The sequence below is a fragment of the Marmota marmota genome, unplaced genomic scaffold (genome assembly GCF_001458135.2).
Source record: "Marmota marmota marmota unplaced genomic scaffold, marMar, whole genome shotgun sequence".
Taxonomy (NCBI): domain Eukaryota; kingdom Metazoa; phylum Chordata; class Mammalia; order Rodentia; family Sciuridae; genus Marmota; species Marmota marmota.
The window spans coordinates 1,535,512-1,560,349 of NW_026000020.1; the positions used below are offsets into that span (position 1 = coordinate 1,535,512).

The window sequence follows — 24,838 nt, forward strand, 5'->3', positions numbered from 1 at the left end:
CTCAAGTCTGTTAGCTTTCAAGGTCTCGGGAGGGAAGAGAACACCATAGACCTGAAATGCATCACTCAGTGCTTTGAAAGAAAGAGACAGACCCAGAGGCCAACAGATGTCAAGGGAAATTTTCTCGGCTTTGAAAGAGAAAAATGTTTTCTGAACTAAAGTGTGATACTCTTGAGGCCCCAGTTTCCTCACTTCAATGCCAACATTTTTTTCCCCTGTGTTCACTGTCTTTCCTAACTCTCAATTTTAGATTTCTAGTGAAGGATATGGACAGTCTCTTATCTGTCTTTGTGTTCCTTCTTCATAGTACAGCCTGCAGTACTGAGAAAGCTCAAAAAACACTTTGAATGAATGCCTGGCTCTGACTTCTAATATGGTGGCCCTTGTCATGCCTAAAAGAAATGCTGGTCTTTTTAAGAGTGGGATTTAGACATATTTCTACTCTTCCTGGTAATTTTCAGGCATGAACGAAAGAGCAAAAGCTACACATCACTGAACTATGAGAGAAAAATTGAGCTGGCTTGAAAAGCGAGTCCTCAAGCTCTGGAGCTTCCTGATAATAGAGAAACTGTCTTTTACGGAAATATTTCCCCATTAGTCAAAGTTTTATTAATGACCTATGATCGTGTGTCCCTCCCTCCCCTGGAGGTTCCGGGGATATACAACTGAGTTAAGGCATGGTCCTTTTCCCACAAAGTGTGGATGATAAGCTAGGGTTGCATGATTTAAAATAAAGGAAGAAAGGAAGGAAGAAATGAATGAATGAATTCCCAACAAGATTTGTATTTTAGATAAACTAAGAATATGTTTTTATTATCTTTATAGTACAGATGTTCCCCAATTTGTAATTATTTGATGGCCCTATGATGGTGTGAAATTAATACATATTCAAAAGAAAACCATACTTTGAATTTTGATCTTTTCTTGAGTTGATCATTTGCTGTACAATACGTTCTTAAAATTCTGGGCAGTGACAAAGAGCCCCAGTTCCCACTGAGAGATTGATGACCCTGTCACTATAGCATCCCCATCCAGCAATTTGTTTTAGTTCAATACTTCACACATCCCTCAGGTCCAGTGAGCTTTCGGCTTGTACAGCGCAGTACTAATGAATTGCATGACATATACAACACTTTAATTACAAAATGGGTTTGTTAGATGATTTTGCCCAACTGTAGACTAATGTAAATGTTCTGAACATGTTTATTTTATTTTTAAAGTCATTCTTTATTGAGGTATACATACACTAAAATTTGCCCACTTAAAATATTTTTTTTTTAGTTGTAGATAGACACATTGCCTTTATTTTATTTATTCTTATGTGGTGCTGAGGATCGAACCCAGTGCCTCATACATGCTAGGCAAGTGCTCTATCACTAAGCCACAATCACAACCCCTAAAATTTACCCATTTTAAGTACATGGTTCAATGAGTTTTGACAAAGTTGTAGCATTGTGTACAAGATGATACTTAGTTTATCTGTAATTCAGATTTAACTGGGAATCCCGTTTATATATTTCCACCACCCATAAAAGTTCACCATGTGTATTTACAGTTAATCCTTTCTCTGCATCCCAGATTTTGACAACCACTGATATGTTTACTTATCGTTATAGTTTTGGGTTTTAGGAAAACATACAGTAGGTAGACTATTATGACTGCTTTTTATTGGTATATTTCATTTATCTATAATAGTGAGATTTGTTGTTTCATATTTTCACATGCATACAATAAATATAATTTGGTCGATTTAATTCCCCAGTACCTACGTTTTCCCTCTTCTCCTCCCTCCCTCCCTTGGTCCCCTTTGTGTATTTTACTCATCTCCCTTGTATTTTGATAAGATCTCCCTCACTCCACTTTCCCCCCATTTTTCTCTCTAGCTTCCACATATGAGAGAAAAACATATGACCCTTCATTTTCTAAATATGGCTTATTTTTCTTAACATAATGCTCTCAAGCTCCATGCATTTTCCTGCAAATGACACAATTTTGTTCTCTATGGCTGCATAAAACCCATTGTGTAAATATACCACAGTTTCACAATTTCCATCCATCCATTGATGGATACCGAGGCTGATTCCATAATTTGTTCTGAGCACATTTTGATATGTTAGATGAAGCTATAGTGTGCTGTAGTTTGGATGCATTCAGTGTATTTCTGACTTAAAGTATTTTTAACTCAATCACGGGTTTATCAGGATATAATTCCATCATAAATCAAGGAACATCTGTTTAAATATATCCTATGCAATATATGTGGCATACTTGTAATTAAAAATAATTATTCTTAGTTTATCTGTAATTCAAATTTAACTAGAAATTTTGTATTTTATTACTGTTCTACAGTGGAACCCACCATACTGGTTCTGTGCACAGAATGTTCTCTAAGTTCAAGGGAGAGAGAAGTTCACTCTGCTGAATGAGCCAGGGAAATTTTCTCAGTGACATTCAAATAGTATGTATTAACTCATTGCTCTTATAATAGCTGCCACTATTTTTCCATTCCTCAGATAGGGATACTGAGAGTTGGAGGTTAAGTAACCTTTCCAAGGATACTTAACTAGTAAATGGCTGTGCTGGAATTTGAACTCAAGCCATCCAAGCTCTGAGCCCATACTTAATCTCTGTGATAGACTTACATCGATGCTGCATTGCAATAATCTATTTATGTGAGCTGCTGTTCTAAGCATTTCATGTCTCTTAGTTTGAGGCTTTTATAGAAGAACTGAGGAATTCAATAAAGAGCCTGAGCTTGGCTCCAAGCCATGAAATTTGTGTATTCATTCGACACATAGTTATTGAGCACTGTGCTTCATAACAATGTTATGAAATTTGGTATGATTTTTTCCTTGGTATAAATTGCGACACAAAGGTTACAAAAAATTACTTTAATAAAAAATCTTTCATCTGAGCCAGACCTGGATCTCCTAGAACAGGGTCCCAAGCCCATGATAGAATCCAGTTCTGCATGGTGAGTGCTTATTTTGCATTTAATAAAGTAAGGGTGAATGAAAGTAAATTCAGAGTATGACATGAAGATATTATTCACGTAGACTGTTAGAATTGCCATTTTTTAGGACTTTAAAAATAAAAATGACTTTCCTTTGGGAGAAAGTGTGTGTGGTGTAGGGACCTTACACTTGAGTGGTCATCAGAACCCTCTAGGTGCCTTGTTAAAACATTGGCTGGGTGGCCCCAATGCCTGAGTTTCTGTGCAGGAGGTCTGAGGTGGCCTTGAGAACTTGAATTTGTAACCAGTTCCCAGCTGAGGCAGATACTACAGCTCCAAGGACCAAATGTGGAGGATGACAGGTGTGGTGAAGTGGAGCAATGGCATCAGAAAGCCCGAGTCTGAGTACAGCAGCTAGTGTGTGAACTTGGTCAACCTACAGAGCTGGAGAGAGTCTATGTCTTCATCTATAAAATTGGATTTTTAGAGCTCTTCTGAGGATTTAATGGCATAAAGTAAAAATATTTATTTTTCTTAGCTTTTCCCTGTGGAGATAATCCAGTTGTCCTATTGCAGATGCACACAGATGGGGGAATGCCTGTCTGGGGTTTCATAGTAACAAGGTGATAGAGAATTATGGCATTAAATGGTGTCCTAGGCATTGATTTCAGGTTTTGGCCCAAAGAGCCAGAACATGTGTTCTGCCCCCTTCACTTATTTTAGGACTTCCCGGGCGCCTCGCATAGGTATTTCTGCAGTGAATGGAAACCGGTCCTCCATCAGCGCACACTCGTGGTCAAGTATTATGGTGTTTGGAGAAAGAATTCTACAATTCTTTGAAGACTAGAATCAAAAAGACAGGGCTTTTGAGTAAAATTTCATTCCTTCTTCTTAAAGGAAGAAGTTTTCTTCATTCCTGCTCTACAAATGTAGAGCCCAGATTCTTCATTTTTCAAATGAGAAGGTAGACCAATGGTGCTATTGTTCATGTTTTTGATTGTTTCCTTTGCTGTGAAGAAGGTTTTTAGTTTGATACCATCCCATTTATTGATTCTTGCTTTTACTTCTTGAACTTTAGGAGTCTTGCCGAGGAATTCAGTTCATAAGTCAACATGATGGAGATTTGGGGCCTACTTTTTTTTTCCAGTAGGTGCAGAGTCTCTGTAATTTGAGTTTTCCTCCTTCTTTGTTAGCTTGGCTAAGGGTTTATCAATTTTATTGATATTTTTCAAAGAACCAACTTTTTGTTTTGTTGAGTTTTGGGATTTTTTCTTTTGTTTCAATATCATTGATTTCAGCTCTGATTTTAATTATTTCCTGTCTTCTGCTTTTGGTGTTGATTTATTTTTCTTTTTCTAGGGCTTTGAGATGTAATGTTAGGTTACTTATTTGTTGATTTTATATTCTTTTAATGAATGAACTCAATGCAATGAACTGTTGTAGCACTGTCTTCATAGTGTCCCCAAGCTTTTGATATGTTGTATTGCTATTCTCATTTACATTTAAGTATTTTTTTATTTCATCCCTGAGTTCTTCTGCTATCTATTCATCATTCAATAGCATATTATTTAGTCTCCAGGTATTAGAGTAGCCTCTATTTTTATTTATCATTAATTTCTAATTTCATTCCATTATGATCTGATAGGATGCAAGGTATTATCTCTATTTTTTTTTTTTTTTTTGTATTTTCTAAGGATTGCTTTGTGGCCTAAGATGTGGTCTGTTTTAAAGAAGGATCCATGTGCTTCTGAGAAGAAAGTGTATTCAGTCATTGATGGATGAAACAGTCTATACATGTCTGTTAAGTCTAAAATATTAATTGTGTTTTTTAGCTCTATAGCTTCTTTATTTAGTTTTTGTCTGGAGGAGCTATCCAGTGGTGAGAGAGCTGTGTTAAAGTCACCCAATATTATTGTGTTGTGTTCTTGAAATTGAGAAGCATTCATTTGATGTACATAGATGCTTCATTGTTTGGGACATAAATATTTATGATTGTTATGTCTTGTTGATGTATAATTCCCTTAAGCAGTATGAAATGTCCTTCTTTGTCTCTTCTGATTAATTTAGGCTTGAAGTCCACTTTTTCTGATATGAGAAAAGAAACCCCTGCTTGTTTACGAGATTCATGTGAATGATATGTTTTTTCCCATCCTTTTACCTTCAGTCTGTGGATGTCTTTGCCTATGAGATTAGTCTCTTGGAGATAGCATATTATTAGGTCTTTTTAAAAAATCTAATCTGGCAATCTATGTCTTTTGATTGATGAATTTAGGTCATTTACATTCAATGTTATTATTGAGATATGATTTTTATTCCCTGTCATTTTGATTTATTTCTGGTTTTTAATATGAATTAGTTTCTCCATCGATTCACTCTTCTTTTAGTGTGCTTCTGCCCTTTGCTGGTTTTCACTTTTATTTTTCATTTCTTCATGAAATACCTTATTGAGTATGTTTTGTAAGTACAGGCTTTCTACTTATGATTTTTTTTTTAACTTTTGTTTATCAAGAAAGGTTTTTATTTCATCATCAGTTCTGAAGCTTAATTTTGCTGGATATAGATTCTTGGCTTGCATCCATTTTCTTTCAGAGCTTGATATCTTATTCTAAGACCTCATGGCTTTGAGGATCTGGGCAGAGAGATCAGCTGAGATCTGTATTCATTTCACTAAAAATGTTACCTGTTGTTTTTTTCTAACAGCCTTTAAAATTCTATCCTTATTCTGTATGTTAGATATTTTCATAATAATATGCCTTGGTATGGGTCTATTGTAATTTTGAATATTTGGGGTCCTGTAAGCCTCCTGTATTTGATTTTCCATTTCATTCTTTTTAAAAATTCTTTTAAAAAATTTGTTTTTTAGTTGTAATGGACACGATATCTTTATTTTATTTATTTATTTTTATGAGGTGCTGAGGATCAAACCCAGTGCCTCATGCATGCAAGGTAAGCACTCTACCACTGAGCTACAACCCCAGCCTATTTCTTTCTTTAGGTCAGGAAAATTTTCTGATATTATTTCATTGAAAAGATTGTGCATTTCTTTAATTTGTATGTCCAAGACTTCATCTATCCCAATAAATCTTAAATTTGGTCTTTTCCGGTTATCTCTTATTTCTTGGAAGCTCTGTTCAAGGTCTCTTCACATCTTTTCTCCACAGTCAATTTTGTTTTCAGTATTATATATTTTGTCTTCATTGCCTGAAACTGTCTTCCAAGTGATCTAGTCTGTTGGTGATGGTTTCAGTTGCATTTTTAATTTGTTTTATTGATTCTTTTATTTTGAGGATTTCTGCTTGTTTTTTTTTTTCAGAATCTCTCTTTGTTGAAGTGATTTTTCACTTCCTGTATTTTCTTTCTGATTTTATTCCTTATGCCATTCTTTAACGTGTATCTCTTTTACAACATCATAAAGTTGAAAAATTGTAAGTTGTAAAGTTGAAAAATTGTAAACCAAAGTAGGAGATAAGCTGGTACTCTTGTTACTTATTAGTGCAAGATCAACAGTTTCTGGGAAATAGATCTGAGTATGTATAACTTTAATTCTCATCTTAATACCTATTCTAAACAATAAAAATACCACTTATTAGTAAAATATGTTTGTCAAGGAATGGAGACTACTCATTGCTCTCTAGCATGATAGGTAGTGATGGCTGAACTATTAAATGGGATAGCAAGTCCATCGAAGCACTCTACTCATTATTTACTTCAATGGACCTACTTTTATTTCTCATAATGTGCTCTGGAACAGTTGGAACACAAGTCAAAAGGTATCTAAAAATACTCATGTGAAAAATGAATCATACACCAGCTGGTTGCTATGTTTTTGTTGACAGGAACCTGATGACATAGATCGCAGCTCTATTTTCTAAATAATGATGTGCTTTTTTTTTTTTCAGTATAATGTTACCAGATAGCAACTTTAAAGTATGAACCTTTGATTATTTTTAGTAGTATTATAGGTTTACCTCTACCCATTTGTCCTATCCTTTCTTGTCTGAAAGAGGATGGCCCAAATCTTAAATTTATGGCACAGGTCCTTGTGTTATACACTGATTCTATGGCCTAAACCAGCAATCATATGTTGCCAAACAAAACCTTTTTTTCCTCTGAGCTAACAGGCTCAGCTCATGGAAAACCAAATGCTTTCCCATCACTAGCAAGAATTGAAATGTTAAAGATCAGTTGTTTATGATGGATGATGTGAAGATCAATTTCAAATGGTTTAAACTGTTGTTAAGGAACAGATACCTTAAGTCAAGGCATAGGAGCCTGAATAGCTTTGGGAGCACTTCATGTTTTCTTAACAGAATGAAGGGGAGTCAATAAGCTTATTTATACTCTGGTGAATGAAACACTCTAATCTTCAAGTGGCATCCCCCCAACACTGGTTTAAAGGGAGACAAATCATGCTATATGTGGTTTTCCTTTAACTACTATAAACAAGGTAATGATCAGCAGTGGTTCCAAATGTATATTAAATATAAAAATTCTTAATGATTTTTAAATTTTAAGACTTTCTGAATTATGTAGATAAGTGTTTAATAAAAGACAAGTAGTCTTGGGCTGGGTTGTGGCTCAGTGGTAGAGTGCTCGCCTGGCATGTGCGAGGCCCTGGGTTCGATCCTCAGCACCACATATAAATAAAGGTATTGTGTGCAACTACAACTAAAAAATAAATAAATATTTAAAAAAGAGAAGGAGTCTTGAGAACTGTGCTGATACAGTAGCCAATTGTCACATGGAAGTGACTACTGAGCATTTGTCATGTGTCTGGTCTGCATTGAGATGGTTTCTACCTATAAAATGCACAATGGGTTTAAATTGGATGAATAAAAATAATTTAAAGCATCTCAAGTACTTATTCTTATTATGAATAAAATGCTGAAGCTATATTTGACACACATGATATACAAAATATTAAAATTAATATGACCTTTTTCTTTTTAGTTTTTAAATTGGCTACTAGAAATTTTTTTTTTTTTTTGGCCAGTGCTGTGGATTGAACCCAGGGCTTCATGCATGATAACCACCCACTCTATTACTGAGCTATACTCAGCAAATATAACTTAGCTTATGTTATAAAATCAGCCCTCCACATTGTAGATTACACCAACTATGAATAGAAAATATTCAGAAATAAAGTTGCATGTGTACTGAACATGTTCAACTCATTTTCTTGTTATTATTCCCTAAACAATGCAGCATAATACAATTTGCAGAGCTCTTACATTGGATTAAGTATTATAAGTACTCTAGAGATGATTTAAAGCACATAGGAGGATGTGAATTAGGTTATGTGCAAATTCTACATCATTTTGTGCAAGGTACTTGAGCATCCATAGATTTTGATATCCTTGGGGAGTGGGGTCCTGAACTAATTCCCTGTGGATACTGAGGCACAAATGTATTTCTATATACAGTGCTGCTTTAGAGACTTAAAAAGTAGAGAACATTTCAGAATGTAAAATTAAATCTCTTGGGCTGGGGTTGTGGCTCAGTGGTAGAGCGCTTGCCTAAGCAAGTGTGAGACACTGGGTTCAATTCTCAGCACCACATGTAAATAAATAAAATAAAGGTACATTGACAACTAAAAATATTTTTTAAAAATTAAATCTCTCTATTTTTATTTAAAAATAAAATACTACTAAGCAGAATCTTCTCTCATGCAGAAAGAATGCAGTCTGGCTGACACCTTGACTGAGACCCACCTTGACTACTGACATCCAGAAATATCAGATAATACATTTGTACTGTTTTAAGCCACAAGTTTTGTAAAATGTTGTGATAGCAGCCATAGGAAACTAAGATAAACAGAGAAGGGCACCGAGACTCTGCAAAGTTAAGAAACTTGACCAAATTTCAAGTGCGCAAGGAGTGTCCTTGAGGTTCACACTTAGAGCTCCTAATTCCAAGTGTAGAAATATGTACCCCATGGGAAGGAGTGACAGAGAGCATGCTGAGGGACCTCAGTAAGCTAAGATCACAGTTATCCCCCTTGCTGCACAGCTCCCTGAGAGTGAAAGCAATCAATTATCAGATCAGTAATAAGCTTTTGATGTTTAAGACTATACCTCCATTGAAAGTGTTTTATTATTATTATTGTTATGATTGTTGTTGTTGTTGTTGTTATTATTATTATTATTTTGGTACTGGGGATTGAACCAAGGGGCACATAACCACTAAGCCATATACTCAGACCTTTTTTAAAAATTTGTTATCATGAGACAGGGTCTCGTTGAGTAGCTTAGGGCCTCTCTAAGTTGATAAGCTGGCTTTGGACTTACGATCTTCCTGCCTCAGCATTCTGATGAAAGTGCTTTTGTAATAAGAGGCTTAGGAAAGGGATCATTCCCTTAGTGGTAGGAGGAAGGTAAAGTTTTGAAACAATGTTGCAATGACTTAATATTAAGTGATTTAGTCACTCATGACTGAGCTCAGAAATGATGGCTCTATGGGGGAATATTTTTGAAGAAGTGTCCCATTCCAGGTTGCCAGAACCCATTGCATTGCAGGCATCATTAAGCAGAACTCAAATGACAGAATAAGTGGCTCTCCAACACAGGCAGCATTTTTAAACTTCATCACTTAGAATGCTGCATTAATGGAACATGGTCCAGCTCAATTTCTGTGATAGCACTGGACATTTGTAGGAAACAGACTAGGTCCCAAAGTCTGAGAGCCTACTGAGCACTGGAGATCAGGGGTAATAACGGAAGCCCAGGGCAGCTTTCCTTCTTCCCGGTTCTCTCCCTCCCATCTCTCATTTTCCTTTCTGCCTCTGGTCTTCCTTCTCTGCTCTCTCTTCTTCTTTTCTTACTCTTCACATTCTGCTCAGGTGATCTCTGTTCCATGGTCAGTCCTTTCCTAATATCACAGGAAATCTCTGCTTGCCTCTGTGACAAGTTTAGCTTATCCAGAACTCACTGGGTTCCAGTTTCCATCAAATCTTCCCCTTTCTTGTATTCCCCTGCTCAGGGAGGAACTTCCCAGGCAGTCATTCAAGCCAGACTGGGAGCATCCTGGAGCCCTTCTTCACTCTTTTCTGTGCCCATGCACATCTGCCACCAGCTTTGCCCATTCCGCGCCCTTCTCCACGGGGCTGTGTTTTACAGCCTGTGCAGAGCCTTCAGCTCTGCTGTGCAAGCCTAACTGTAATTTGGAACTTTCTGTTTAGCCTTGCTTTTCTTCTGCTTCTCTCCCGTCCTGCTTTCTAGCTTTGAAGACGTGTGTTCCTGTCTAGGGGTGCTGGGTTCATTGTCTCCATTCAGCAAAGAATCGAAGAACAAGACACAGAGATAGCAAGCAAGCGACGGGCTTATTGCAAAAGCAACAAAGAGAGACTTCTGTAAAGTGAAGGGGCCTCAGAGCTGGGAATCCAGTGGGGGGAGTTTTGGCTTTTCATCAAACCGGGAGTTGACCTCATCAGAGGACCCTCTCCATGCTCCTTTGCTCTGGCTCTGCCCCACACCTCCTCACTTGCCATCTTGCCCTGGCTGCCTAAGCCCTTCTCTATCTCCCTCACTTTTTTATCGTTACTGGGTTGTTTCTTACTTTAAAGTCCTTGCTCATGCTTGTACTTTTTTCAAGAATGACTTTGCTTCATGATAGGGCCTGGCAAGAAGGTTTCAGCTGATATTTGGGGGTGGAGGTGCCAGGGATTGAACCCAGGACCTTGTGTATGCTAAGCACTCACTCTACCATTGAGCTACATAACCCCAGCCAACCGATCTGTAAGATTCATCCCAAGCTTTGTGTTTCCTAGACGGCTAGTCCTGACTCATAGCACTCCAAATGGTAGAACTGAGGACTCTTCTGTTTGGCTCTATGTCTGCAGGCCTCTCCCATCCACCCTGCTAGCTGATGCCTGTAGCTCCTCCATGCCCATCCCTCTCTGTGCAGTCTTCCTTGCACTGACAGACAGGCTGTCTCTCCTCATAGCAGGATCATGTCTTCTCCTTGCATCTCTGGGGATTATGATGCACCTTCACGTGAGAGATTAGTGAAGTCATCTGAAGCACATGATCCAGAGATTTATCACTAAGGAATGGGTAATGCAGACACAAGTGATTTGAATACTTGTCTCCTATCATTAAACGTCTCTAGGAATATGACAGTACATGAATAGATGCATACTTTAAAAAAATCAAAAAAACAGAGAAACACTGCTTTCTTTAAGATGAGTCACTTCAAATTGTCTCCAATGGCAAAACAAAGTTAGAGAGAAGGTGACAGAAACCGGTTTATAATTATTTTTCATTCAACAACAACAACAAAAAATTCATGGAAAGATATTTCCTTTTCTTCTTATTCAAGTTGAAAATTATTGTTATGGAAGTGGGCAAACATGCACAAAAGAAAAGAGTGTAATGAACCCTTGTGTACAAACCATCTTGCTTCAACAATGACCTGCGGTTTGCTGACTTTAATTCATTTATCTTCATGGATTTTTTGTTGGTTTGTTTGCTGAACTATTTTAAAGCAAGTCCCAGGTGTTATATCATTTTCCCTGTAAATACTTTGGAAAATATTGTGAATAAATATGAACTATTTTCTAAATATAATCACATTGGTCACACCCAACACAATTGACAACATTTCCTTGATATCTCGGAACACATGGTCCATTTTTAATCTTTCCTAATTGTCTCAAAAATATCTGTTTAGAGTTGGCTATTTGGTAGGGATTTTTTTAAAAGTTTGTTTTTAAAACATTCACTTTTGAGATAAATTCACTTGCAGAAACACTACAGGAATAATACTAAGAACTTTTTGTATTCCTTTCCCACCTTCATTCATAAATTGTTGAACATTTTGCTGCAATTGCTTTATTATTTTTTGTGTTTCTGCTATTTTATGAACCATTTGAGAGTAATTTTTCCCTTTTTGTTTCTAAAGAATAGCTAACGAATCATAGTCTAGCTATCAACATTACAAAAATTTTTAACACATTTAAAAATACATATATTTTTAGTTGTTGGTAGACTTTTAAATTTTATTTATTTATATGTGGTGCTGAGAATTGAACCCAGTGCCTCACACATGCCAGGCAAGTGCACTACCGCTGAGCCCCAGCCCCAGCCCCAACATTACAAATTTAACACCATACAATACCACAATTTAATTCATAACACATATTCAAATTCTATCACATGTACCAATAATGTCCTTTACAGGTATTATTTTTGTCAGTCCAAATCCTAATCCAGAATTATGCTTTGCATTATGTTATTATGTCTCTTTTAAATTTTCTTTTATGTGGAAGAGTCTTCATTTCTGTTTCTCTTGACTGTGATGTTGTTTTAGAGTACAGAGTAGTTATTTGGTAAAATATTCCATAATTTGAGCTTGTTTGACACATTCACATAATTTGATTCAGGTTGTGTGTTTTGGGCAGGAATACTGTGACCTTCTCAAATTATCTTTTTGTCAATTTATTTTTTATTTCAGCATGTTACATTTCCCCCCACATTTTTTATTGACACATTATAGTTGTACACATTGATGGGATTTGTTGTGACATATTTGCACACAATATACAACATAATTTGGCCAGTATCACTCCCAGTACTCTCCTCCCCTGCCCCTTGGTTTCTCTACTGACCTCCCTTTGATTTTTAGCAGATCCACCCCCACCTTTGTTTTTCTTTTTCCTCTCTAGCTTCCATGTATGAGAGAAAACACAGGACTATAACCTTCTGAGTTTGACTTATTTCACTTAACGTGATGGTCTCTAGTTCCATCCCTTTTCTTGCAAATGCCATAATTTCATTCTTCTCAATGGATGAAGAAAACTTCATTGTGTATATCCACCACATTTGCTTTATCACTCTCAGAGTATCTTATTAGGAAGCACCAGTTTGTCCTAGGACTGGTGACATTCCATCTGATCCCTTGATGAACATGTTTTTTTCCACCATAAAGTTCCTATTTTTTCAAATTTGGAATTTGCAAGAAATTTCTGGGAAGATACTTTGAGACTGTGCCAATATGTTTCCTCATTAAACTTTCATCTACTGGTTTTAGCATTCACTGATGATCTTCAACTATATTATTCCTTCTATGCTTTTTAGCTGGCTTTCTGTTGCGAGGATAAACTTTTCCTTCTGTTTCTCTCAATTTGCACTCATTGATTCTTGTATTTCTCAGTAGATTATAATTTGTCTCACTTTTCATTTTGCTGTTCTACTTTTTCCTACTCTGGCCAGTGAAACTCTCTTTCGGCTGGCCTTGTGTCTTGTACCATACCCCCTCCTATTTTGAACACTGTCTTACTTTCTGGAACAAGGTATTCTAGGATCATCTTGCATTTCCTATGTTTTAGCCTTGCATTTGGCCATTTCTCTAGGGAGCTGTCATGGAAAACTTGATTTTAACAACCATATCTGTAATAACAGATGGTACATCTAACTTTTTCAAGCTGATATTATTTAAAAATTAAGCAAAGACTCTACTTCACAGCCAGACAAAAACAGTTTGAATTGAGTTAAAAAATATACATCCTTCAGTTTAATGGTATTTGTTAATTGATAATACATAAGATATAAGCATTAAAAACTCCAGTGTGAATGTATGAATATGTAAAAAAAAATCATTATTATGTACAACTATAATGCACCAATAAAAAATATGGATGAAAAAAAATCCTCTGGATATGGGCTTAATAGTTTTTATAATATAAATAATCCTGTGTGACCTTCACAACCTCTGAAGTCTTGCTTCACATGTATTAGTCAGCTTTTTGTTACTATAACAAAATGCCTGAGGTAGAATACTTATGAAGGAAAGAAGTTCATTTAGCTTATTGTTCTGGAGGTTCAAGAGTTCAAGGGCATGTCATCTGTATTGGCTCAGTTTTAGTGAGGATCCTTATCACCATGGCAGATGGCAGTGGCAGGAGTTTGGGTAAGAGTAAATAATTATATTACTAGATAAAAATCAAGAGAGAAATTCATGGATTGGTCTTGCTCAATTCACTTTCCTTAGAGCTACCTTAATCTTCTCCAAGGGCAGTAGCACCCTCAACTACCTATGGAATTTCCACTAGGCCCCACCACTCAAAAGTTCCATCAGCTCCCACCTCACTATGCTGAGGATCCAGCCTGAAACATGGACCCCTGGGGGACAAACCACATCCAAACTATAGCAAGGTACCTGATAGAAATGATTCATTAGTTTTGCTGAAAGAGCTGTTGTCTTCTGAGGACTGACTCAATGCAAAGCAGCATAATTGCCCCTTAAAATGAATACAGGGCATCATCAAAAGTGCCTCACTCTTGTCTTTGTAAGCTGTCACAAATCTTTCCCTCAATAGGAGACAAACCTCTGTTGACTGGGTCATTTCATAGCACAGTGCTTCTCCACAGTGCTCTTCATGAAAAGTGTAGATGTCAGTTCCCATGCAACAAAAATGTAAAGCTGGGGATCAGCCCAGGAACTGGCATTTTTAACAGGCTCCCTGATATACATATATATGTACATATATTCATATGTATGATATATAATATATATTTTTGTATATATAATAATCTGTATATATATGTTCTAATATATATACAGATTCTAATATATATACATATGTATCTCAGAAACTAATGTTCTGAAAAGAAGAAAGTAAGCTTTATAGCTGTTTATTGATGAAATAAATTATAAAGGCAAAAATTTAGGTATTCAATTTTTATATGAAATGTAAATTATAAATAAACATTTTAGCACATTGACATGGTATAAAAAATTAAACTGGAACACAAATTTAGGTCATGTAGTTCTTAGGGCTTAAGATCCTAGGTGCCTTGAAGGAACACTTTTCAGACCTCAGGTCCCTAAAGCTTAACTGTCCTGGGTTCTAAATCTCTGGGGATTCTCTGGAGCTCACTCATGCTAAGGGGTTATGTTTCATCATGTTTCAGTCAACCCACACCTACACAGACATTTAAAGTAATGGGAAAATTAGTGAGAAATTTTTAAAAAGTGGGGAGTGAAAAACCAAAGCTCAGTATTTGGAAAACGAGGCCAGAGAAAGGCAAGTCTTTTACCTGCTCCAAGCCTGGCCAGCTATTTCCAGCAGCTTGTTCTGGTTTAACTAGGAAGAGGCACCAGCGGTCTGTTTTCTCCCTCTGTGCAGCAATAAAGTCATAGCGCGCAGGTGGAACAGCACCAACTCTCCCTCAGGATATTTTCCTAGGGCTGAGCTCTAATAAGTGTGAATGGCTGTCACCCAAATTACCAAGGCTTTTTGGGAAAGTTTGCATTTCACAACTTTTTGCACATAAAAAAAAAATGCACTGCTTTCTGAACTTGGCCCCTTTTAGATGCTCGTGTGAGTTGATCTGAGGATAGATGAGCTCATCTAACATGGGCGATTTGTTTATAAGTTGGTGTAAAGTTTTGGGTCCAGAAAAAGTAACCATTTTTATCCAGGAGGCATTTTTCCTTTGCCAGACCTGCAGGGCTTCCCCTTCATTTTTAGTTCTCCCCTGGAAGCAGTGAGCTCATCTGTTGTCCTCGTTTCCACCCAAGAAATTCGAGTTTTACTTTTCTCTGAGGCTGGCATTTCTATTTCTAGTCTGGTTTACACACCACCAGCAGATGGCCCCTCTGTGGGTGTATCATGTGCATAGAGGGCTTAGCACTTCCCCAAGCCCCCTCCACTCCATGCAAATCAGCTGCCTCTCTCAATACAAACAGCATGTGGCCAGCCATCATTGCAGGAGTCAACCTTGACTCTGTCAAGTTCAGAGTGTCTGTTTCTATGTATTCCTTTCTACGTGATCTGGAGGTGCCCTAGTCAGAGGAGAAAGGTGATTTCCTTTTGAACATGGCTTGTCTCATTATGCATGTATGGCGGTGACTTCAGGTCAAATAATGCCCTTTTTAATTGGCTTTTTAAAAATGAGGTAAAATTTACAGATCATAAAATTCACTATCTGAACCACTTGAAAGTGTACAATTCAGTGAATCCCAGTGTATTCAGTGCTGTGCGATCATTACCACGGTGTAATTTGCAAACACTCCCAATTGTTTTGCTTAGATTCTGTTACTTATCTCACTTATGAATATTATAAGCAAGGGGTTGAGGCTAGGGGTGTCCTTACCTTCAAACAAAAGGGGTTCATCTCCTTGTTCTACTAGGAGAGAATCACCAGAAACCGGCCTGCACAGAGGGCCAGATGTTTCCTGGAAAATAATTCAGCTGACAGAAAAGTGGAAATAGAAAAGGAGGAGCAGAGAGGGCCTGCTGGTACCAGAGGCTCAGCTGTTGCTGGTTCGTGTGGAGAGAGCTGTTGCTGCCTGAGCACCACCTGACCTGTCCTACTCAGCCCCAGCAGCTCACCCAGGTCCTTCCTCCTGAGAAGTGGAACGGAAAGAAAGAGAGGTGGGCCCAGGGCAAAACTAAGAGGTACCTTCACTGGGGTCTTGGGCAAGGGCAGGGCTCTGGAGTCCACCTGGGAGAGGATATAAAACAGAGGCACCCTCCTCCATCTTGGGTGTCCCCCATCCTCCATGGGTGCCAGCCCGGGAATAGGAACAGAGGCAGGAAGTGGCTGTGTTGTCCCTGGTGGAGTCTTCACGCGGGGCCTGACCCTGAGCAGAGAGCCCAAGTGACACTGAGCAGCCTTGCTGACAAGCACACCTGGGCTTCAGGCTCCTTAGGAGGAGCCCCTCTCCAGACAGAGAACAGAGGGCCCGTCTGCCTCAAGTCCCACCTCTGTTGTTCTTAGTGAGCAGAACAGTCCTTGGTGGGAACCAGCAAAGGTCAGAGGGGCTGCTGTTTGGGAACATGAATGGTGTAGCCACATTTCTGGGAGAAGAAAGGAGGGAGGAAAACAGGGCCGCAGCAGCCATGGACCACCACCTGGATTCCTACTCCAAGCAGAACAAGGCAGCTTTGCCGTGGGTGTGGACAGACATTACAGGCTGCAGAATTCGCTTTACTATCTCCTGCACACACAGAGAGGACCTAAGTACTCCCTTACTATAGGGTTTGGACCCCATAAAGTTCAATGTGCATGAGTTCTGTGAGCCTGTGGGAACAGGATGCATGGGGTCCCCCGGCACTCAGTGCTGTATTCTGTAGAGTTGAGCACATGGTCCAGCAGGTGGTCTCCCTCTGTACTGATCCCTATGCACCCCTTCCAGGTTTGTAACTTAGGCAAAGGTCACTTCTCCTTATTTGCAAAGTGGAGATTTATAGGAGTTGTGAGGATCAAAGAAGTTGGTAGATGCAAAGTGTTTAGATGTGGGCACATGGATGAATGTGTTCTCACAAAATTCTAAAGCCCAAGGTGATGGTATTAGGGAGTGAGGCCTTTGGTAGGTAATTAGTAGCTTGTGAGGGTGGAGCCCTCATGAGTGGGATTAGTGTCTTTACCAGAAGAGACTGAAAAGCTTCCTGTCACTCTCTTTCTGACAAGTGAGACTATAACTGAAGAAGGTCAATTGCAAATCTGCAAATCTACAAATCAGGAAGTAGACCCTCCCCAGATACCAGATGACACTGGGATCTTGATCCTGGACTTCCATTTAAAAAAAATTTTTTTTGTACCAGGGATTGAATTCATGGGTACTCGAGTACCCAGCCCTATTTTGTATTTTATTTAGAGACAGGATCTCACTGAGTTGCTTAGCGCCTCACTGTTGCTGAGGCTGGCTTTGAACTTGTGATTCTCTTGTCTCAGTCTCCCAAGCTGCTGGGATTGCATGTGTGCACCACTGTGCCTGACCCTGGACTTCCACTTTTGAGACCTGTGAGAAGTAATTATGAAAGCCACCCAGTCTATGGTATTCTGTTACTACAGCCTGGACTAAGACAAACACTTATACATAGGGCTGGCTGTTACCACTGTTGTAATCCATTGTGGCTACCCTTGAACACAGGCTGGTCATCGAGAGCGAGGAGGTGAGGCTGGGTCGGGAGAAATATCCTAGACCCAGGGATCCTGACTAAGGAACCAGGGAAAGGCTCAGTCAGTGTTCTTGTTTCTCAAACCAGATTTTCAGGGCACTTGGGGATTTGTGAGATAGGAATCTAGAAGAGAGAATATTAGGAAGGAAAGTGCTCATAGCAGAGACTCTTGTTGGTGCTGGAGAAAGCAGTGTGTGGCTGGGGAGGGGATGCTCCTACCTCCCCCTTGGTGGAATGGCATGGAGTCTCCCCAGCCTCCAGCATGGGTCCCCCAGTGTTAGGGACCACACTTCCATCCACGAGAGGGGGGAAAGTTTGCCAGGAGTCACTCTGCTGCCACCTGATGGGGGAGAAGATAAGTTTCATCCTTAGGCAGAAGAGACTGCAGTCTCTGCAGAGGGAGATGGGGAGAGACACTCCTGGGATCTGGTACAATGCAGGAGGCAGCAGGGATCTGGAACTTAGTGGTGATACAATCCGGATAACTTGATTTGATTCCTCAGGCTGGTGAGCCATGAGAACCCCACATTACTAATCTACTAACTGGGTCCTTTATTTCCTCTGAGTCAGGAGCAGAGTAAGGCTGATGTCACCAAAAGGGTAAGTGGCAGGCTGTGAAGATGATAGGGCACCAGGGTCTGCTATTGTTCTCTTACAGCAGAAAGAGGTGAAAGCATTGTGCCTCTGTCAGCCATTTGTAATTAATCCTCTAAGCAATTACTTGTAAAGGACTCCTAGGGTCAACAAGACCCATGAGATCTTTTTAAAGAATCCAGATTACAATAGCATGTATGTGTGAAAGGTGTTTGACCCATTACATAACATAAATGCAAGCCATAGCTTTCCTCATTAGCAACAATTACAGCAAAACATGAGTGACAATTTACTCTGCGAGTCTGAATACCCACAAAAAGCTTTGATTAACGTGAAAGGTGCTACTTCAACACATGCAGAGTAGGGAAATGGCATTATTATTCATTTGATAAATTATTCAAGAAGCCAGTGCTCATTAAGTACTATTTTGTTGATTCCCAGTTTCATGTTCATGGCTTTGAAAAGCCATTCACTGATTGAAAGCTTAATTTGGGGAAAATGCAAACTTGCTATTATGTTCTCCTATGATATCGGAAAGTGTGAGCCCAAACATCATCCTTTTTCTGGGCACCTCGGTTCTACCCACCACAACCCAAGATGATATACATGAAACACTACCTTTCTGAGATAGAGGCTGCCCTTATGGAGCTGGGTTTGTAACTGTCAAGCTGACACTGTGATGAACATAAGTGTACAATATTTCCTGGTGCCCATTATGAGGAGCTGGTCTCTGTCTGCCATACACTGTGTGTTTATGTCCACCCAACATACATATGCCGAGCCCTTAACCCCCAATGTGATGGCGTTTAGAGGTCCAGCCCTTAGTAGGAGGTTAGGTTTATATGAGGTCATAAGAATTAGAGTCCTAATGATGGGATTGTGCTTGTACCAGAAGAGGAAGAGACCAGAGCTTTCTCTGTTCTCAGCCTCCGAGAGGACACAGTGAGAAGATGCTTGCTGTGAACCAGGAAGTGACCCTCATCAGACACTGGGTCTGCTGGCACCTCCATCTGGAACATTCAGCCTCCAGAACTGTGAGAATCAATGTCATTTAAGCTGCCCAGCCTGTGGTACTTTTGTTACAGTAGCCCAGGCAGATGGAGACACTGTTGGGAATCTCCCTCCACCCTCAAGTCTAGAGGGGAGGTTGACAAGGGCTGAGCACACGTTTTCCTGGAAGCTTAGAGAGCATCACGCACTTGGTCTTGCTCTTTTGAAGGTCTGACTGTGTGAGTGACAGGAGCCTGAGCCCCACCTGTTCTCACAGCATGCTCAGGTCTGCCTGTGTATCTCATTGACTGTAGTAGCCACTGGGCATCACTAATCATTTTATTGATTTCACCAAGCAAAGTGGCTACAAGTCCCACAGCAAAGAAAAAGGTGTCACTCTGGAGGGTGCATATGAAGGGCCACGTGTCCTCTGCCTCTCAGAGGTCATGCCATACCCTGCCTAAGTCGATATGATAACTTCTCTCCTGATGTGCCTATCATTTCTGGAAATACTAAGCCCCAATTTGATAGAAGCACTTGTAGATTTATAGCTTGTGTCTTGGTGGGGGTTCTTAATGTATTTATACCTCATGGCTTATTGTGAGTGATGCTGTCGAATAAATTAATGGGAAGATAAATGTAAATACTGCTATATGGATGCCTGTGAATGGCAATGATTGCTTTCTTTCTTTTTGGTACCAGGAATTGAACCCAAGAGCACTTAACCATTGAGCTACATCCCTAGCCCTCTTTATTTATTTTTTAATTTTGAAACAGGGTCTCACTAGGTTGCTTATAGTCTTGCTAAGTTGCTCAGGCTGGCTTTGAACCTGTGATCCTCCTGCCTGAGTCTCCCAAGCTGCTGGGATTACAGGCGTGTGCCACTATGCCTGGAAACTTCTCTGACACCAATATTATCCTGCCTACCGGTACTTCTTAATGAAATCCAGAGTTCTTCCATAAGCCTTTGCTTTTGGGGGGGCTTTGGGCACTGTTTTTGTCGTGGGTTTTTTTTTTTTTTTTTTTTTTTTTTAGTATTTGTATGCCAGAGCTGGGAACCTCGACATATAATATGTGTATATATTTACAATAACATAAAAATTTAAGAAATGGCTCACCAGAACCTTAAAATGCCCATTCTGAATGGTCCTTCTCTGCCGGGTCTTTTCAAGGCTCATTGTTCAGAGTGTTTCATCTCCTGGTTTCTGCCCTCTTTTTCTTTAGCTCACCTCGTGCTCTCCCCTCCCATAGTTTGCCACATGCTGATGCTACAAGTCTAGGAGCCTTTGATGCCCTCTCTGCCTGCAGACCCCATTTCAATCTACTAAAGCCTTTAGATATTTCTCAGTCTCTGAATGGCCTTGATTTCTCCCTTCTTTGTGCTTGACTGGCTGTGTCCCTTCCATGTGAAAAGTCTGTGTTGACTCAGCTGCCTGTTGTGTGTCCTGTGCCCAGGCTTCACCTGCTTTGGGGTCCAGATGGGAAGATAATCTGAATATTGTTAGGTTGGGACATTAATTGTCCCCCAAAGGCCCATGTGTTTCAGGAATGGTCCCCAGCCTGTGGTGCTATTGGGAAGAGGTGGAACTTCTGGGAGCTGGGGCCTAGTGGGAGGAAGGTGGGTCATCACTGGCATGTTCTCAAAGGGGATATTGGGACCCTGGCCCCTTACTTTGTCTCTTTGCTTCCTGGCTGCCATGAGGTGAACAGGCCTCCTTTTCCCTGCACTCTGTACCATGATCTTCGGACTCACCCCAGATCCAAAGACAGCAGGGCCAGGCAGCCATGGACCCCGGAATCTGTGAGCTAAAATAAATCTTTCTTCCTTTTAAGTTGTTTACTTCAGGTATTTTATCACAGCAATGGAAAGTTGATGAACACGAACATTAAAAACCAAATTTCAATCTCACTGGGATGAGTGTCCCCCACCACAAAGACCCCCTCCTTGTACCTGCCCCTTCCGAAGTCCTCAGGGAATTTACAGGCAAGGCTTATACGTAACTAGGCATTCAAAATGCCTATGACTATTTTTTTTAAATAACAATATGTTTTGTTTCCATCTCTTTTAAGGAGGTTGTAACATTTTATCATACCCTGAGTTTCTCAAATCTCTGGGCTGTATGACTGAGATTCTCTTCATCCTGTTTCACACGCATCCTGGAGCAGTGTCTTATGTGTAGTAGGTACATAGTACCTACATAGTAGTAGGTACATTTGAGCTACAGGGTTTCCTTGACTTGGGTTTCTTTAGGAAGTGAAAATTTTATATATATATATATATATATATATATATATATATATATATATATATATTTATTTATTTATATTTATACATATAAACATTTTCTCCCTGTCAGAGAAAATAAAAGAAGATTAATTATGGCAACTTTGACAGGACTTTATTTAGGAATTATAAAGCATTCTGTCAGTGAATTGCATGGTAGATAGGGTATAAGATGAGAAGATCCAATTGTAGGAGCAAGAACTACAACAATAATACCATTTAGGAGTCCAAGTTCTCATTAGATGAAAGAGTAGTAGGTTTTGAGCATGGGAGGAGAGTTCTTTTTCTTTAATTAACCAACCCATGCATTTCTTGTCAGATAGTTACATGTCAACCAATGTATTGATTTATTAGAAGAATAATAAATAATACCAGAAGTAACATCATTTTCTCAAAAAGTTGAGAAGGTAAAATAATTAATTCATCTTTTACTTCCTCCCACCCTCCATCCATCATCCATCCATTCATTCCATATAGGACTCCTCAGGATGACTACAAATCATTGTATTTTTAATAGTCATCATATATTGATATGACTTTAGCATTGTAATTTAATTCCTGGAAGAATCTTTCTCAAAGGTTTTCCAAGGTATTTCTGAATAGTATCCATCATGATGTCCATCTCTTTGATTGCCTTGTGGGCAGCCATGCTACTGCCAGTGGTCACTGCTGAGTAACTTCCGGGTATTCTGCCTGCTGACCAACATTGCCAGATCTACTGCCTCAGGAGAAGGAGCAAGTCCTGCCCTTTGACTGCTGAGTCAGGTGTTTCCTTAATTCCCCATAACACAGAAAACCAGGCAATGTCTGTCAGGACCATTGAAAGTTCAAGTATCATATATGAGAATCAAATCACAGAGAGTACCTTCCTGGTAGATGTGGCCTGACGAGGAGCTTCCCAGACTCACTGCCAGCCTGGTGCCAACAGCAGGGTGAACTCCACCTTGTAGCAGAGACCATGCTTTGAATGCCATACCCAGGTGTCCAAGATGTAACTCCTTCCAGACACCTAGACAGGAAGATCCTCCCCTGCCTCCCCTCTTAGGCTAAAGCATACTTTCTGTATCATTCTGTTCTGATTCACAGTCAACTCATCAGAATGTTTGACAGCAGGGATATTCCCTCCCTCGTTGAAAGGAAAGTGAGGAACTGGGAGATATAGGCAGGAGATGAGAAATTAAAGTCAGAGACCAGGCAGAGATACACAAGAAAGTTGATTTGTCAGAGCTGACAACTAAAGGCACATCTCTCCATAGAGAGAGGCAGCCCAGGCTTGGGTTCCATGACTTTTATGGAGATTAGAGCTGGGTGGGTCCTAATGTTATGGTTAAGGGTGGGGTTGGAGGGAAAGGTGTACCTTTCTCAGAAATACCCTTGGGTGGGAAAGTGAAATTTTTCTTAAAATGGCGACTGTCACTTATGATGACCATCCAGATGCTAAGCAGGGACATTACACTCATGAAAACACACTACCACCTGCTAGGATATGGTTTTAGACTATGTCCCCAGTTAGACAATTAAATCACTTCAGAATGGCATATACCAACTTCAGCATGGGCTCAGAACATTTTGACTCCAAAATATTCTCCCCCTCCCCCCATTATATGCTACTCTCATTTAATTATAGGTCTTCCTTGCCTTCCCATTCACACTCCTTATTTTTTAAGAAAGCTTACATATTCAATACTTGTTAAAGTTCTTCTGAGTTTTGACAGGATTAGATGGGACCCCTCAAAATTAAATCTGTTTTCCTCAATTAAAAAAATCGATGAAACAAAGGATCCAGCAGATAGAAACCAAAACAAGGCATTCACTACAGCCAAGGCCAAGGTTAGAGAACGTGCATAACCACAGGATTCCTAATGGTCCTCTACCCGCCAGTCCTAAGGACATCTCAGGTCTCCCTAGGTGGGTACTTCCCTAAATCACTGAGGTGGGAAAGGATCAGAGAGACAAGGGGCTAGTGACTCTCAGAAGTTAAAGGGGGATATGGTATTGCACACGATCTATTTTTCCAATCCCTAAATGGATAAATCTCAGGAAGGAATTGAAAGAGAACCTGGAGGTAGGATTAGAGTTTTGCCCGTGTAGATTGCGTGACCAATCTCCTGGCTTGCCCAGGAAATAGGGTATATTAGTCAGCTTTTTAATACTATAACAAAATACTTGAGTTAGGTAACTAGAAAGAAAAAAAAATGTTTATTTAGTACACCATTTTGAAGGTTTGAAGGCATGATGTTGGCTCCAGATCAGTTCTGGTGATGGCTTTGCAGCTGGTGGCATCCTGCTATGGCACATGGCATCACAAGGCAAGATAGGGAAGGCATGTGTCTATGCCTGTGTGTCTGGTCTCTGTCCCTCTCCTCATAAGACCACAAGATTCAGTCATGGGGTCTCCACTCTGATGGCCTTAACTAAACCTTATCACTTTCCAAAGACCCCACCTCTAAACACCATTGTTAGATTAACTTTGTACCCTCTTAATAACATTAATAAGTCTTTGGGGACTAAGCTCCGGCATGATTTTGGGGGCACAAACTATTTTCCAACCACTACAGAGAAAGTTCTCAGGATACAGAACATTCAGCTCTGTCTGAGGCAAATTGGGGCAAGTTGGTCACCCTGGTTGTGGAGTCCCCTCCACACGATGGGAAACATCAGAAATGGGAAGAGGACATCCCTGCTCCAACTTCCTTTATATTTAAATTCTCTAACAATGGTTCTCAAATATTAGCTGCATCAGGTCCCCTGTAGCTGAGTGGTATAGTGCCTGCAGGGCAGGAGGCATCTGTGTCTGTTGTGAAAACATGATGGTGGGTACACACCAGAGGGTCTGGGTGGGACCAGGGGTCTGTATGTCTAACATGTTTCCAGGAGACCCGGCAGCTGCAGGCCTGGAGCACACTCTTATTATTGGTGCTCCAACATATTAAAAGAAACATGTTAATTCCACCTTCCACATTCAGGGACACCAGGGTAGCTCTTCAGCCTGTCCCCCATCTTCAAGAAGCGGACTCCCAACACTTGCTTGCTTGTTTCTGCTTCTTGATGGGCAGATGGGCAGTGTAGACTTTTCCCCTTGCAGTTTTTTTATTTTATTTTTTTTGTGGTG

At 39.7% G+C, this 24,838-nt stretch overlaps 1 long non-coding RNA gene across 1 annotated transcript in view; it reads right to left on the bottom strand.

Annotated features, from left to right (window-relative positions):
* Positions 1-275: 275 nt before the first annotated feature.
* LOC125618869 overlaps positions 276-24,838 on the bottom strand; it is a 29,605-nt gene continuing 5,042 nt past the window's right edge. Inside the window, exons 2-5 of the long non-coding RNA XR_007350251.1 lie at positions 19,652-19,656; positions 8,700-8,706; positions 5,830-5,834; positions 276-299 (exon numbers count right to left, since the gene is read on the bottom strand). This is a non-coding gene — a long non-coding RNA (uncharacterized LOC125618869). The remainder of the gene's footprint in view (positions 300-5,829; positions 5,835-8,699; positions 8,707-19,651; positions 19,657-24,838) is intronic.